This window comes from Colobus angolensis, unplaced genomic scaffold (assembly GCF_000951035.1).
Source record: "Colobus angolensis palliatus isolate OR3802 unplaced genomic scaffold, Cang.pa_1.0 Scaffold576, whole genome shotgun sequence".
NCBI classification, from domain to species: Eukaryota; Metazoa; Chordata; class Mammalia; order Primates; family Cercopithecidae; genus Colobus; species Colobus angolensis.
Window position 1 is genome coordinate 206,658 of NW_012119332.1, and position 18,317 is coordinate 224,974.

Genomic DNA, 18,317 nt, shown 5'->3' on the forward strand with positions numbered 1-18,317 from the left:
TGGAATTGCAGGTACACACCACCATGCCCAGCTAATTTTGTTGTTGTTGTATTTTTAGAAGAGACGGGGTTTCTCCATGTTGGCCTGGTCTCAAACTCCAGACCTTGAGTGATCCAGCTGCCTGGCTTCCCAAAGTGCTGGGATTACAGGCATGAGTCACCATGCCCAGCCAGTGTATAACTCTTTAGCCTCTTTGGTTAAGTTTAATCCTAATCATTTTCACTATTTTGAAATTTTTTCAGTTCTTACACTTTTGCTATATGCAATGGAATCATTTGTCATTTTTCACAGTGTACACAAGTTTTTAAAATATATTTTTGACAATTCTGTTGTGTTCCTCTTCTGGTAAGGGAGCTCTCAATGTTACTCTTGGCTCTAGTTTCAGTTCTGACACTAATTTCCTCTGTGGTCTCAACCAGGCCCCCTTCTACTCTCTAGTCATAAGTTTCCCCATGTACCATTAGGAGGTGAAGAGTGGCTTAAAACAGTGATTTTTTTAAAACGTGTTTTACTATTCCTAAAATGTGTTTCCGAGAATATGAAGGCCAGAGTGGGATGATCAAACAGGGGTTCTGCTTTTATCTGTTTAATATATTGTGCATATAATTTTGCGCAAAGAAATAATTTTTTTCTTCAAAAGTAGGAGGAATAGTTGAAATTTAAGAGTCTTCTAAGTCTGCAGTTCTGTATTCTTAAGCCAGTAAGTGTGAAGAGGAGATGTGTGATGAAGAGGGTATAAATTGGATAAAGGGCAAATACTTTTGGGGAGGAAAGAAAGGGGCAAAGCAAGTGAAGAAAAATCAAGTGAATACACTTGCTTCCCACCCCCTCCCTGAACACTCAATAGTTTTCAGGCCCTTAAGAACCATTCTATGGGCTCAGGAAGCATGACCTTAGCCTTCAGAAATACCCACAACAACATTTTCTTCTGGAAAGCCCCACCCCTGTAGCACCCCCTCTCACCATGACTACTACTGCTGTTTTGCTGAAGACATAGACCACTGTAAGGCAAGCTACCACTAAACTTGTCTTTCACTGGCTTTATGACTTGGACTGGGTGTCTCTCATCTTAGGTATCATCTTGCCTAAGGTATACCTCAGAAGCTAACCACAGTCCTAAGCAGGCCCTGGATTGACCTTCAGTACAGGAAACAAGAAGCAAAGCAAGAAAACAGACATGAGCAGTACTATTCTGAGGTTTTTCTTAACTTAAATATATGATTTAGGCCGGGCGCAGTGGCTCAAGCCTGTAATCCCAGCACTTTGGGAGGCCGAGAAGGGCGGATCACGAGGTCAGGAGATCGAGACCATCCTGGCTAACACTGTGAAACCCCGTCTCTACTAAAAAAATACAAAAAACTAGCCGGGCGAGGTGGCGGGCACCTGTAGTCCCAGCTGCTCCGGAGGCTGATGCAGGAGAATGGCGTAAACCCGGGAGGCGGAGCTTGCAGTGAGCTGAGATCCGGCCATTGCACTCCAGCCCGGGCGACAGAGCGAGACTCCGTCTCAAAAAATAAAAAAATAAATAAATAAATACATGATTTCAAGAATACATATAGAAAAAGAACATGAACCACACAAGTAGCATGTAATAAATAACTATGAAGTAAAACACTTGTATAACCACTACCAGGTCAAGAAATAGAACAACACAAACACCTCAACATTACCTCATGTGCTCCTCCCTATTTCTGTTTCCATCTTTCCCCACTAGAGGTAACTACTATCCTAGATTTTACAGTAATCATTTCTTTGCTATTCTTTATAATTTTACACCATAAATAGTCAATGTATTTCCTTATACTTCTCTCTCTTTGGCCTATAGTAGTTAAAAGCCGAAGCTCTGAAAAAGACGGCTTAAAAGTCTATTTTTGCTATCTATTAGCCATGTGACCTTGGGAAAGTTACTTCTCTTAGTATGTTAGATTTCATACCTAACAGGCTAATAATTGTATATTGTACAATTCTAATGAGACTCTGATGAACGGATCCAAATAAATTAGAAAAGTACTTGGTACATAGCTTGTGCTCATTAATACTTAGTTATTACTGTTATTCCAACAGTGTGGAAAGGAAAATATGTTCTGCTCAGAGGAGGGTGCTAGGACATGGAAGGCATCAAAGGGGTGGCAGGAGAGCTACCAGGTTCCTGCCTAAAGGCCTCATTCTTCCGCAGAAAAATTAAGCTGACCATAAAACACTTTCAAAGTGGCAGTAGTGCCATAAGAAATTATCATACTAAGAGTTACAGTAGCACCAGCAACTGCAGTGATACCAGAAGTGTCAGTGGCCCAAGCAGCTCTAAGATCATAAATACTAGTGGAAACTCCATTGCTAGTGAAATCTCAGTGGCCATTGAGAACACAAGGAGCAGCAACAGCAACAATGCCAGCATAGAAGCAAGCACCAATGCAGACATGAGCGTCAGTGAAGAGGTGGGCACCTGCAGAATTGAGACTGGCAGCAAAACTACAAGTGCGGCCAACACTATGATGTTCAATGAAGACATCGGTGTCAATCATAGCTGAGTGCCAATGAAGGCTTCAACCCCTTCAGGAGCTTGAGCCTGAGCACACTTGGGAGTCTGAGTTCCAGTGGGTGTCTGAGTTCCAGTGGGAGTGAGAGTGGCAAACAGCAGTCCACTATTTTGGACTCAACCAGTCATACTATATCTCCAGGTGAGTATCATGCTTGTCACTACCTCCTGCATCCTGGCTTCCTTGCTTACAGGTCTGTCCAAAGGATCCCAAGAAAAGAAAGCCCAGTTAAGTAGAAGAACATCATAGGAAAGGCAGCTCTGGAGGGTTTCAAGAAGCAGGGGATTAAGCATTTTCACAGATAATATGCAGGGAAATTTACCGAAATCCTCAGAGAAGTTAGAGCAGAAAGAATCCTCCTTCTTTGGCTGCCCCTAAGCACCCTAGCAGCTTCCCACATGAGGAAGACACTGGAGATCTTTTGCTTTGTTTTGACTCATACTAGGACCATCTAACCTAGGTAGAAGGAAAGGCCAGCTTGGGAAGAAACATAATTGTTTTTATGACCCCTTTCCATCTCAGCACCAGCTGCCAGCCAGTGTTCATGAATAGGAATGTGGAAACCATGCCTCTCTCCACTCCATATTTCAGGACTCGTTCACTGCCCGTGAGTAGGACTCTACCTTTTTCTCCTTTTTATTCTCCATCTATTACAGTACCCCTACCTACCTAATTTCAGATCCATGCCTACATGGGTTCTTTTTCTGATAATCTTAACTTACTGAGCCCCGAGCTGGGCACCAGTGGTTCCAACCCTATCCATGCTTTGGGAACCTTAAAATCAGGGATGCAAGCTGAGTGCAGTGGTTCACACCTGTAATCCCTGCTACTCAGGAGGCTGAGGCAGGCAGATCATTCAACCCCAGGAGTTTCAGGTTGTAGTGAGCTATGATCACGTCGCTGCACTCCAGCCTGAGGGACAAAACAAGACCCTTTCTCTAAAGAAAAAAAAGAAAGTTACAAGTGCTAGAGACAGATTGCCAGGGTTTGCATCCTAGTTACATCACTAAACACAATGTGAGATTTGGGGCAAGTTATGGGGTTGATAATAGTATCTAGCTTGTGATGTTTAATTAATTTTTAAAAATCAGGGCCCCAAGAGTCTAAAGAAGAGAAATCCCAGCAAGAAAAAGACGCCATTTTGGTAGGGGAAGAATAAACTATTTGTATGTAGTGGTACCAGGGAGGGCTTTAACATGACATTTGAACTCGGTGGCAAAAGATTAGGCATTTACTAGGTAGGAGCAGATAGGCATACCAGGCTGATTAACTACCATAAGCAATGGCCAAGAGGCATGAACCAAGCACGTCATGTTCAAAGAAAAGTGAGCAGCTGGAATACAGGATACAAAGGGGGAAAGGGCAGGAGATAAATCAGGAAAAGCAGGATAGGGATCAGCAAAGGAGTTTGGACTTTATCCTGTAAACAAAGAGGAGCCATTGAGGGATTTTAAGCTGGAGAGAGGCATGATCAGAATTGAGGTTTACAAAGAGGATGGAAATGCATCTGAAACAATCAACAAAGTAGTCTCTAGGCGAGGTTGTCTGCAGTGTTTATCTCACCAGTTCATGACATGTGGATTTTTCATTTCCCATCTCACCTCTCCCAGGGACCAACTCTGAGAAGCCAGTTAGCCAGACAATGGGGCTCTGATGGGAACTCTCCATGGGCTCAGTCCACCTTCATCATGGATGATGAGACTGAACTGAACAATGGTACACAGATCCAGTGAAGACACCTTATTCTCAGCAATGATACTCTTATCATTGTTGAGAATCATATCATTATTGCCAAGCCTAAGTAGGATACTTCTGGTCCCCAGGATGGTGGAATTGGGAAGGGATGGTGGAGGTTGGAATGGTTCCTTCTATAGGATGCCTTTGCAATAAGGCAAAGTTGCCTATGGAAGCCCTTCGATGGTCCAGTAGGTCAAATTTTCTGTCTCTGTTGTGTCTAGGATACAGATACCACTCCATTTTAGCCAGGGAAGATACAGAGGGAAACCCAACACCTAAGACAGGAGAAGAGGCACAATTCCAGGCACTCATCAGGATGGGAGAGGGAAGTGAACAAGCAGAAAGCCACCTTTTAGCCCAAGCCCCCAAGGCCCATCCCAGGGTCCATGGGAAGTAGGTAGCAGACTCCTTTCTGCAGACTCAGACTGATCTGCCATGCTCATAAATCCTAGGTCCACCAACAGCCTGAAACTTAAGAAGCAGGTGCGTCTGAGTGAGGTGTGGTTTGCCTCCTGCCTAGGCGAAGTGACAGTGAAGGAGATCTGTGCAGACACCTCCTTCACGATCAGTTGGCACACAACCAACACTGTGGTCATCTTCTGGTAAGGCAGTCATGAGAATTACCTTCTCTTCTGTATTATTCATTCCTTCTTACTTTATCTCTTCTTTTAAAATTCTTGTGAAATTATTTTTTACCAAATTGTGAAATGTAAACAGTCATCCCTCACTGTCTGCAGGGTGTGAACACTTATTGAACATTCTGTCCTGCCATGCCTGGATTTTAGGAATTACAGGCACCAGAAAAGACACAGAGATAAAAGGGGAAAAAAAAGAAAAAAAAATTGCACTGACAACTGGTTTTGAAGGTCTACACAGACTTCCTTCGTGTACCCACACCTAATTTATTGAGTGGTCACCAAGGCTGTTTACTTAGTGGGTGTTTAATAAATACTTTTAGGAAATTAAAAACTGAAACAGCCATACACTGAGACCCAGGAATGCAGTCTCACATGTGAATACTCAGACCTACTCTATACGCTGCTGCTTAACAAACCCATGTGAGCCCAACCACCTCAGTGCCTTCTCACGTACACTTGCATAGTACATATATCCATACTTATGCTTACCCATACATACATGTAGATGCACACATCTCTGTTTCTACATACCCATACATGTCCATTTATATTTTTCTCATACATTATTCTCACAATAAAGCGTATTCCTACATAAACCATGCTGCTACACTGACCCACACATATGCCTCTCCATCAATGCCCACACACATTCGCCCACATGTACATGCAATCACATGTACATATTCTTCTGCTTACCTACACAGCATATCCAACACACACTAACTCACAACTCACATTTTACACACACTCACATTTCATGCATAGGTACATTTCCACACACAGGCTTACACACATATACCTGTATTTATAGGCACGGCCACACTCCTAGACATACCCGTGTTCATGTACTTACATACACCTCTGATCACATTCCCTACACCTACACATACCTATGGTCATCTACACACTCACACCTGAGTTTTTTCTATTCATTGCACACACATACACATTTCCATGCACAAGCACATTCACATAATTAGTTCTACATACAGACGCATGCCCAAGGTTTCCTTTTTGTTTTCTTGCTCCTTAAGAAGAAATTATCTCAAAGAGGAAAGTCATTCATCACTCCTCTCCGTGCTCTTTCTTAGATAACCATTCCAGTTTCGTGTGTGTATATTGTCATTATTTCCCAAAAAAACAAGAATTGCTGGTTTCCTGCTCTGTGCTGGTAAGTTGTTTCCTCCTTTCCCTCTCCCCATCTCAGTTTCTACCTCAAGTTCACCTCAGAGTGGGATTGGCCAGGCCAGTTTGCCCTCAGGTGCAGTACTTCGAGTGATGCATTACTTCTCTGATCTAGGCACTCTCACAGGACCCTTTACTACAAAGCCAGAAAGGTCTTTGCAATCTCTCACTCTGCTCCAGTTAGCCCTTGATATACTACGCAAGAGAAGATAAATAAATGCTGACTCTTTAGGGTTTTTATTAATTGAAAAGATAATTCCACAGCCCCCTAAAGAGTTTAGCAGCCCTCGCTCTCAGTAGGTTTATCCTTAAGTCTGACTCAAATCCTCATACCATAGCCAAAGTCCATTTCTTTTCTAACAGCATCTAAAGAGAGAAACTAGCCACCTCCCTCCTTTATATAAACACAATAGACTAAAACACTTAATCTTTAGGCCTGGTCTTCTCTGAGTTAAACATTGGAAACAACAATTTTTCAGTATTTGTGAGAAATTTGTGGTGATTTATGGGATCAGATGAAAAGAGAGACCTTTAAGCCAGAGAACAGCCTTGATCCCACATCTTAGCTTCCTTTAGTTCTCAATCCCAACATTCATCCCTTCTGTTTGATGATAGAGATTTTGAAACCTTCACTCTGAAATATGAGAAATGTATCCCCCTTCAACATACTTGCCAGAAGGATTTGTGTTTTCCAAGGGGAGTCCACAGAGGTCAAGGCATAAGCCAAGGACTGATGTTCAGGTGTGAGGTGGGTAGGATTAGGGAGGCAACAGATATTTCTTGTCCCCAACAAAGCCCTCCCCCTTAACTAGCCCTAAGTGGCCCTTGGTCAGCATTGCTGGCTAAGTCCCTGCTTTCTGCATTCCTACCCACCACTCCCCACTCCATCCTTTGCCTACTTCTCCAGACAGTAATATCCAAGAGCGGAAGCAGAATCATTGTCCAAAGAACATGACTCAGGATTCTACTGATGGAGGTCAATGAACTTACCTCAGCAAGTCCCACTTACTCTCTGCCCATGAGTGTTCCTGAAAGAGCAGGTTAGTGGGCAGGGGATTAGAGGCTTGGGGATGCCTTCAGGGAATGCATGCCTGGCTAACAACTCCACATCCTTCCCAAGTCCCCTGGGTGGTCCCACATGCACACTCTCAGGCCCATGGGGCCCTATAGGACCCCAACTCTCATCTCCATAAAGGTGACATTGGTGTGTTTTCTGAACTGGTAACATCTGTTTCTTGCCTTGAACCAGGTCTCATCAGAAGAAAACCTTACCCTGGAGATCATTTGCTGATGTAAGTAATTTATCAGCTTGTGATTTCTCCACCTAACAAATTCTCCCAGCCTTCTGTCCTTCCTTGGTCCTTCCCATTGGCCTCTGTACATGAGGAAGGCTAGCATCTGGTCTGTGGCATCTCAATTCATGCTACCATCCAGCTCCGGAGAGATCATGTCAGTGATGCTCGCTGACCTGGCACTCCATTTGCTCCCTCTCACTAATTTATGTCTTAATCCTACCATGCCCAGTGTGTTATCTTTACCCAGACTGTTCTAATAACTGTGATCAACATTGGGACTTCAGAGAAGATCACTGGGAGGGCAGTACATCAGCGGGGACTTTCTGTAAGTAGACACTGGTTTCAGTAAATTGGGCCCAATGTTCAGAAGTGCCTCTGATGAGCTAGGCACTATGCCAGAGGCTGGGGAGGATGATGGATAGAGAAATCATGGGTCAGTTCTGACCCTAGCATGTGCTCCTTAGGACCTCTCTAGAGAGGGCAAGAGGTAAATAAATCAAGTCCACACAGAACGAACTTTGACTCAGGAGCAGTAAGAGGGAGGGCAGGTCAGGGAGAGCTTCCCTGGGGAGGTGACATTTGAGCAGAACCTTGAAGGACAGGGAGAATCTCTTCAGGAGAAAGGGAGGGAAGGCCATTCTGACTGGAGAGAGAAACTTATGTAGGGAGATAGAGTCGAAGAAGTATGAGAAGTAAAAGTGAAGAACAGCAAGTAGATTTGAAATGTCACTACATACTCCAGAGTTGTGAGCTACAAGATCAGAGAGTTTTGTGACTCAACCAAGACAGGTATCTGAATATGAAGTTGAAGATTGGACTTGATCTGCCAGACAATAAAAAGCCACTGCTTTTTGAGCAGGAGAGTGACACGATTGGAGTTGCACCTTGGGAAAGGCCTGTAATATGTGGAGGTGGCATCCAAAGACAGTAAGAAGCTGCTAGATTAATTCCAAACCCTGTCTCTGAGACAGCAATTTCCTCTATCTCATGACCTCAAAGCAGTTTATAGACCCTAGTAGAAGCCCTGGTGTGTATATGTTTAAAGGGTATGTTAGTTTGCATGTGCACACTTCTGTATGGATATGTGTGAATCCTTGCTAATATATATGTAAGTATGTGTATATAAGAATGCACTTGCATGGCCTATATGCTGGTGTATCAGTGTGGAGGCATGTATAAATAGAATGCCTAGGTGTGTATGTGTACAAGTACTTGCTTGTTTTTGTGTATGTGAATATATGTACCCACACGGAAGTACATGGGAGGGTCCATGTAGGAAGATATATGTATGTAGTTGTATGAATATGTCTAAAAAATATCTGTCTGCATGTACATGTTGCTGTCTGCATTTGTGTGCATCTACTGTCATGTATGTGTGTATGTATCTTGACACACAATTAAGCTTTAATTGCAGAGTATCCCCTTTTGGATTGCAAAGGATGGATTTTTAGTCCCAGACTGGTCTTTTCACACCCTCCACCACCCTTCTGACCCACTTATATCCACTGCAAGCTGCTGAGGGAATGCACATCTTCCTTAGTATTTGCTTTCACAAAACAGAATAGGAAAGGTAAAACATTCTCGGGTCCACTTGAGGTCTGAGAGAGTTTGCTCTGGGACCTCCAGGCCCATTGAGGGAACTAAGGCTTTCTGTAAATTAGGTGGGCAGAAAAAAAAAGAACACGGCTGGGTACAGCTAGTCAGTGGAGAAAGCCTGCTGATTTCTGAATGTGTTAACCATGTGCAAGTGGGAGACAGGCTGGGAAACCCTGGCAGAAGTAGGGAAAGCCCAATATGGAGTTGATCCCTGATTGGAATGCTTCAGTCAGCATTTGACATGTTTTCCCTTGGACAATGGCAGCTGGCTTCCACTCACCAGTGACCCTAACGGCCAGTATACAGGCCCTAGGCCCTTACCCCTTGCCCTCTCTTTCTTTAGATTTGTCCTTCTCCTTAACATTGTCACATCCTTGACTATCAGCACTGCCCCAGATCCCTTCCTCTCAGCACTAACACAATACCCCTATAGTAGACAGAATAATCGCCTCCCTAATATATCTTTATCCTAATCTCCAGAGCCCAAGAAAATGTTACCTTCCATGGCAAAAGATAATTTGTAGATGTGATAAGGTTAAGAATCTTGAGATGGGGAGATATCCTGGATTATCTGGGTGGGCCCAGTGTAATAACAAGGGTCCTTATAAGAGGGAGGCGAGAGAGTCAAAGTTAGAAAAAAAGTAATGTGAAGATGTAAGCAGAGAGAGGAAGACAGAGAGGGAGAAAGGGAGTGGAGAGATTGGAAGATGCTACACTTCTGCCTATGGAGATGAAGGAAGGGGCCAGCAGTTAAGGAATGTAGACATTCGATAGAAGCTGGAAAAGGCAAGGAAATTGATTGTCCCCTAGAGCCACAAGAAGGAATGCAGCTCTGCCGAACCATTTTAGACTTCTGTCTTCGAGAGCTATAAAAGAATGCCTTTGCATTGTTTCAAGCCACTATGTTGGTGGTGATATTTTAGAGAAGCATTAGGAAACTAATACAACCTTCTTCAATATTGCCTAGACTCTCCCCTAGAGTTTTCCCAAACCCTCCCCCCACTTTGCATTGTCCAGGCCTCCTCCCTCTCCAAATTATTCTTGAATCTTCCTTTCAGCATTGCCCTGTGCCTACCCCAGCACCCCCTCTATTAGTCCTACCCTACCCTGCCTTTGTTTCCTTAGTGGTTCCTGGCATCAACTCTGATTCTCTTTGGTGACCATGGCTTGGTGTCCTCCATGAAGACCCCCACAGTCTACAGAGCCTCATGGAGGAGGATGTAGGGAAAACATGGCTGTTTTTTTCAGGAAACACCATGGTCTCTCCTGGTTGTGAAAGGCGAGGAGAAGGCAGTCTTGCCAGGCCCCACCCTGATGTGCTTGCACCTGCCTCCTCTTCATATCATTACCTTGCCCTTGACTTTCCTTAGGGCCAATACTGTGATTTTCTGCTGTGGGTGAATTTATCAAAAGAGGCCCTGTCTTACCCACTCATTGGTAAGGTTCCTGAGTTCTATGAGGGCTTGAACTAGGTTCCATTTTGGCCTTAGGATCTCAGCAGCTTGGGATCTATGTTCAGTGGGCCCCTAGCTGCAAGGATCACTGGTTTAAACATGGGAGAGGAGATCAGGAAGGGGAGGCCACAGGAGTTACAGAGGACTCTGGAAATACAGAGAGATCTGCAATTTACTCACTGGGCATCTGATAGACTAAGAAGACAAATTCAAGACAAAGAGAACTGGATTTACATCTTAGCAGCAGGGATTGAAAAGAGACATCCAAAGGACTTATTGAAGAGTATTGCTACTTAAAAGCAGTGTGTCCTAAGCCCGGGTTTCTGTTCACTGTTATTTTGTAGGGAAAAGGGGGTTGTTCAGTGCCTGAGTGAATTGGGAAGTGTTGGTTTAAGAAAGTGAAATGTTGCTTTTGGTGTTTTAGACATGAAGTCCTTGCCCATGCCTATGTCCTGAATGGTACTACCTAGATTTTCTTCTAGGGTTTTTATGGTATTAGGTCTAACATTTAAGTCTCTAATCCATCTTGAATTAATCTTCGTATAAAGAGTAAGGAAAGGATCCAGTTTAAACTAAAGAGCTTCTGCACAGCAAAAGAAACTACCATCAGAGTGAACAGGCAACCTACAGAATGGGAGAAAATTTTTGCAATCTACTCATCTGACAAAGGGCTAATATCCAGAATCTACAAAGAACTCAAACAAATATACAAGAAAAAAACAAACAACCCCATCAAAAAGTGGGGAAAGGATATGAACAGACATTTCTCAAAAGAAGACATTCATACAGCCAACAGACACATGAAAAAATGCTTATCATCACTCGCCATCAGAGAAATGCAAATCAAACCACAATGAGATACCATCTCACACCAGTTAGAATGGCCATCATTAAAAAATCAGGAAACAACAGGTGTTGGAGAGGATGTGGAGAAATAGGAACACTTTTACACTGTTGGTGGGATTGTAAACTAGTTCAACCATTATGGAAAACAGTATGGCGATTCCTCAAGGATCTGGAACTAGATGTACCATATGACCCAGCCATCCCACTACTGGGTATATACCCAAAGGATTATAAATTATTCTACTACAAAGACACATGCACGTGTATGTTTATTGCGGCACTATTCACAATAACAAAGACTTGGAATCAACCCAAATGTCCATCTGTGACAGACTGGATTAAGAAAATGTGGCACATATACACCATGGAATACTATGCAGCCATAAAAAAGGATGAGTTTGCGTCCTTTGTAGGGACATGGATGCAGCTGGAAACCATCATTCTTAGCAAACTATCACAAGAAGAGAAAACCAAACACCGCATGTTCTCACTCATAGGTGGGAACTGAACAATGAGATCACTTGGACTCGGGAAGGGGAACATCACACACTGGGGCTTATCATGGGGAAGGGGGAGGGGGGAGGGATTGCATTGGGGAGTTATACCTGATATAAATGATGAATTGATGGGTGCTGACGAGTTGATGGGTGCAGCACACCAACATGGCACAAGTATACATATGTAACAAACCTGCACGTTATGCACATGTACCCCAGAACTTAAAGTATAATAAAAAAAAAAAAAAAAAAGAAAGTGAAATGTGAGGATCCGTTCCAAGATGGCCAAATAGGAACAGCTCCAGTCTGCAGCTTCCAGTGTGATCGATGCAGAAGAGGGGTGATTTCTGCATTTCCAACTGAGGTACCTGGTTCATCTCATTGGGACTGGTCGGAAAGTGGGTGCAGCCCATGGAGGGTGAGCCAAAGCAGGGAGGGGCATCGTCTCACCCGAAAAACACAAGGGGTTGGGGGATTTCCCTTTCTTAGCCAAGGGAAGCCGTGACCGAATGTACCGGGAAAATCAGGACACTGTCACCTAAACACTGCTCTTTTCCAATGGCCTTAGCAAGTGGCGCACCAGGAGATTATATTCCGCGCCTGGCTCAGCAGGTCCCACGCCCACGGAGCCTTGCTCACGGCTAGTCCGAGATCAAACTGCGAGGCGGCAAGCCTGGCTGGGGGAGGGGCATCCACCATTGCCGAGGCCTGAGTAGGTAAACAAAGCAGCTAGGAAGCTTGAACTGGGTGGAGCCCACTGCAGCTCAAGGAGGCCCTCCTGCCTCTGTAGATTCCACCTCTTGGGGCAGGGCATAGCTGAACAAAAGGCACCAGAAAATTCTGCAGACTTAAACATCCCTGTCTGACAGCTCTGAAGAGAGCAGTGGTTCTCCAAGGACAGTGTTTGAGCTCTGAGAATAGACAGACCACCTCCTCAAGTGGGTCCCTGACCCCCATGTAGCCTAACTTGGAGATGCCTCCCAGTAGGGACCGACTGATACTCTCATACATCTGGGTGCCCCTCTGAGACAAAGCTTCCAGAGGAAGGATCAGGCAGCAATAATTGCTGTACTGCAATATTTGCTGTTCTGCGATACCCAGGCGAACAGGGTCTGGAGTGGACCTCCAGAAACTCCAACAAACCTGCAGCTGAGGGACCTAACTGTTAGAAGGAAAACTAACAAACAGAAAGGAATAGCATCAACATCAGCAAAAAGGACATCCACACCAACACCCCATCTGTAGGTCACCATCATCAAAGACCAAAGGTAGATAAAACCACAAACATGGGGAGAAACCAGAGCAGAAAAGCTGAAAATTCTGAAAACCAGAGCACAACTTCTCCTCCAAAGGATCACAGCTCCTCACCAGCAACGGAACAAAGCAAGACAGAGAATGACTTTGACAAGCTGACAGAAGTAGGCTTCAGAAGGTCGGTAATAATAAACTTCTCCATGCTAAAGGAGAATGTTGGAACCCATTGCAAGGAAGTCAAAACCTTGAAAAAAGATTAGACCAATGGCTAACTAGAATAAACAGTGTAGAGAAGACCTTAAATGACCTGATGGAGCTGAAAACCATGGCACGAGAACTATGTGACACATGTACAAGCTTCAGTAGCCGATTCGATCAAGTGGAAGAAAGGGTTCAGTGACTGAAGATCAAATTAATGAAATGAAGTGAAAAGGGAAGTTTAGAGAAAAAAGAGTAAAAAGAAATGAACAAAGCCTCCAAGAAATCTGGGACTATGTGAAAAGACCAAATCTATGTTTGATTGGTGTACTTGAAAGTGACAGGGAGAATGGAACCAAGCTCGAAAATACTTTTCAGGATATTATCCCAGAGAAGTTCCCCAACCTAGCAAGGCAGGCCAACATTCAAATTCAGGAAATACAGAGTACACCACAAAGATACTCCTCGAGAAGAGCAACCCCAAGACACATACTTGTCAGATTCACCAAGGTTGAAATGAAGGAAAAAAGTGCTAAGGGCAGCCAGAGAGAAAGCTCTGGTTACCCACAAAGGGAAGCCTATCAGACTAACAGTGGATCTATCTGCAGAAACCCTGCAAGCCAGAAGAGAGTGGGGGCCAATATTCAACATTCTTAAAGAAAAGAATTTTCAACCCAGAACTTCATATTGAGCCAAAGTAACCTTCATAAGTGAAGAAGAAATAAAATCCTTTACAGATAGGCAAATGCTGAGAGATTTTGTCACCACCAGGCCTGCCTTACAAGAACTACTGAAGAATGCACTAAACATGGAAAGGAACAACCGGTACCAGTCACGGCAAAAACATGCCAAATTGTAAAGACCATCAATTCTAGGAAGACATTGCATCAACTAATGGGCAAAATAACCAGCTAACATCATAATGACAGGATGAAATTCACACATAACAATATTAACCTTAAATGTAAATGGGCTACATACCCTAATTAAAAGACACAGACTGGCAAATTGGATAAAGAGTCAAGACCCATCAGTAGGCTGTATTCAGGAGACCCATCTCACGTGCTAAGACACACATAGGCTCAATATAAAGGGATGGAGGAAGATCTACCAAGCAAATGGAAAGAAAAAAAAATAAAAAGCAAGGGTTGCAATCTCAGTCTCAAGTAAAACAGACTTTAAACCAACAAAGATGTAAAGAGACAAAGAAGGCCATTACATAATGGTAAATGGAGCCATTCAACAAGAAGAGCTAACTATCCTAAATATATATGCACCCAATACAGGAGCACCCAGATTCATAAAGCAAGTCCTGAGAGACCTAAAAAGAGACCTAGACTCCACACACAATGAAAATGGGAGATTTTAAAACCCCATTGTCAATATTAGACAGATCAACGAGACAGAAAGTTAACAAGGATATCCAGGACTTGAACTCAGCTCTGCACCAAGCAGACCGAATAGACATCTAGAGAATTCTCCACCTGAAATCCACAGAATATACATTCTTCTCAGCACCCCATTGCACTTATTCCAAAATTGACCACATCGTTGGAAGTAAAGCACTCCTCAGCAAACATAAAAGAACAGAAATTACAACAAACTGTCTCTCAGACCACAGTGCAATGAAATTATAACTCAGGATTAAGAAATTCACTCAAAACTGCACAATTACATGGAAACTGAAAAGCCTGCTCCTGAATGACTACTGGGTAAATAATGAAATGAAGGTAGAAATAAAGATATTCTTTGAAACCAATGAGAACAAAGACACAACATACCAGAATCTCTGGGACACATTTAAAGCAGTGTGTAGAGGGAAATTTACAGCACTAAATGCGCACAAGAGAAACAGGAAGAATCTAAAATTGACACCCTAACATCACAATTTAAAAAACTAGAAAAGCAAGAGCAAACAACTTCAAAAGCTAGCAGAAGGCAAGAAATAACTAAGATTAGAGCAGAACTGAAGGAGATATAAACACAAAAAAACCCTTCAAAAAATCAATGAATCCAGGAGTTAGTTCTTTAGAAAGATCAACAAAATTGATACACCACTAATAAAGAAGAAAAGAGAGAAGAATCAAATAGACACAATAAAAAATGATAAAGGGTATATCACCACCGATCCCACAGAACTACAAACTACCATCAGAGAATACTATAAACACCTCTACACAAATAAACTAGAAAATCTAGAAGAAACTAATAAATTCCTGGATACATACATCCTCCCAAGACTAAACCAGGAGAAGTTGAATCGCTGAATAGACAAATAACAGGCTCTGAAATTGAGGCAATAGTTAATAGCCTACCAACCAAAATAAAGTCCGGGACCAGACAGATTCACAGCCGAATTCTACCAGAGGTACAAGGAGGAGCTGGTACTATTCCTTCTGAAACTATTCCAATCAATAGAAAAAGAGGGAATCCTCCTTAACTCATTTTATGAGGCCAGTATCATCCTGATACCAAAGCCTGGCAGAGACACAGTAAAAAAAAGAGAACTTTAGACCAATATCCCTGATGAACATTGATGTGAAAATCCTCAATAAAATACTGGCAAATAGAATCCAGCAGCACATCAAAAACCTTATCCACCATGATCAAGTTGGCTTCATCCCTGGGATGCAAGGCTGCTTCAATATACGCAAATCAATAAACGTAATCCATCACATAAATAGAACCAAAGACAAAAACCACATGATTATCTCCATAGATGCAGAAAAGGCTTTCAACAAAATTCAACAGCGCTTCATGCTGAAAAATCTCAATAAACTAGGTATTGATGGAATGTATCTCAAAATAATAAGAGCTATTTATGACAAACCCACAGCCAATATTATACTGAATGGGCAAAAACTGGAAGCATTTCCTTTGAAAGCTGACACAAGACAGGGATGCTCTCTCTCACCACCTCTCTTCAACATAGTGTTGGAAGTTCTGGCCAGGGCAATCAGGCAAGAGAAAGAAACAAAGTATATTCAACTAGGAAAAGAGGAAGTCAAATTGTCTCTGTTTGAAGATTACATGATTGTATATTTAGAAAACCCCATCATCTCAGCCCAAAATCTCCTTAATCTGACAAGCAACTCAGCAAAGTCTCAGGATACAAAATCAATGTGCAAAAATCACAAGCATTCTTATATACCAATAACACACAAACAGAGAGCCAAATCATGAAGGAACTCCCATTCACAATTGCTAAAAAGAGAATAAAGTACCTAGGAATCCAACTTACAAGGGATGTGAAGGACCTCTTCAAGGAGAATTACAAGCCACTGCACAACAAAATAAAAGAGGACACAAATGGAAGACCATTCCATGCTCATTGATAGGAAGATTCAATATCATGAAAATGGCCATATTGCCCAAGGCAATTTATAAATTCAATGCCATCCCCATCAAGCTACCAATAACTTTCTTCACAGAATTGGAAAAATCTACTTTAAAGTTCATATGGAACCAAAAAAGAGCCTGCATTGACAAGATAATCCTAAGCAAAAAGAACAAAGCTGGAGGCATCACACTATCTGACTTCAAACTATACTAGAAGCTACCATAACCAAAACAGCATGGTACTGGTACCAAAACAGATATACAGACCAATGGAACAGAACAAAGTCCTCAGAAATAACACCACACAACTACAACCATCTGATCTTTGACAACCCTGACAAAAACAAACAATGGGGAAAGGATTTCCTATTTAATAAATGGTGCTTTGAAAACTGGCTAGCCATATGTGGAAAGCTGAAACTGGATCCCTTCATTACACCTTATACAAAAATTAACTGAAGATGGATTAAAGACTTAAATGTTTGACCTAATACCATAAAAACCCTAGAAGAAAAGTTAGGCAATACCATTCAGGACATAGGCATACTAAACATGACTAAAACACCAAAAGCAATGGCAACAAAAGCCAAAATAGACATATGGAATCTAATTAAACTAAAGAGCTTCTGCATGGCAAAAGAAACCACCATCACAGTGAACAGGCAACCTACAGAATGGGAGAAAAATTTTGCAATCCACCCATCTGACAAAGGGCTAATATCCAGAATATACAAAGAATGTAAACAAATTTACCAAAAAAATCAAACAATGCCATCAAAAGTGGGCAAAGGGTATGAACAGACACTTTTCAAAAGAAGACATTTATGCAGCCAACAGACTCATGAAAAAATGCTCATCATCACTGGTCATCAGAGAAATACAAATCAAAAGCACAATGAGATACAATCTCACCCCAGTTAGAATGGCAATCATTAAAACGTCAGGAAACAACAGGTGCTGGAGAGGATGTGGAGAAATAGGAACACTTTTACACTGTTAGTGGGAGTGTAAACTAGTTCAATCATTATGGAAGACACTGTGGTGATTCCTTAAGGATCTAGAACTAGAAGTACCATATGACCCAGCCATCCCATTACTGGGTATATCCCCAAAGGATTGTAAATCATGCTACTAGAAAGACACATGCACATATATGTTTATTGCAGCACTATTCATGATAGCAAAGACTTGGAACCAATCCAAATGTCCATCAATGATAGACTGGATTAAGAAAATGTGGCACAGATATGCCACGGAATACTATGCAGCCATAAAAATGGATGAGGTCATGTCCTTTGTAGAGACATGGATGAAGCTGTAAATCATCATTCTCAGCAAACTATCACAAGGACAGAAAACCAAACCTCATGTTCTCACTCATAGGTGGGAATTGAACAATGAGCACACTTGGACACAGGGCAGGGAGCATCACACACTGGGGCCTGTCATAGGGTGAGGGGATTGGGGAGGGATAGTATTAGGAGAAATACCTAATGTAAATGATGAGTTAATGGGTACAGCAAACCAACACAGCACATGTATACATATGTAACAAACCTGCACATTGTGCACGTGTGCTCTAGAACTTAAAGTACAATTAAAAAACAAAAAGAAAGAAAGTGAAATGTGTTTCTTTACTGTAGGATTTCTCTAAGCTATGAATGTATTAGTATGTGTAACAAAGGGACCAGTCTAGAATGCAGTATTTCCCAATTTGTTTAATTCTGAGAATCTTGAGGGC

At 42.4% G+C, this 18,317-nt stretch overlaps 1 pseudogene; it reads left to right on the forward strand.

Annotated features, from left to right (window-relative positions):
- Positions 1–2,108: 2,108 nt before the first annotated feature.
- Positions 2,109–18,317, forward strand: part of LOC105526112 — a 37,044-nt pseudogene continuing 20,835 nt past the window's right edge.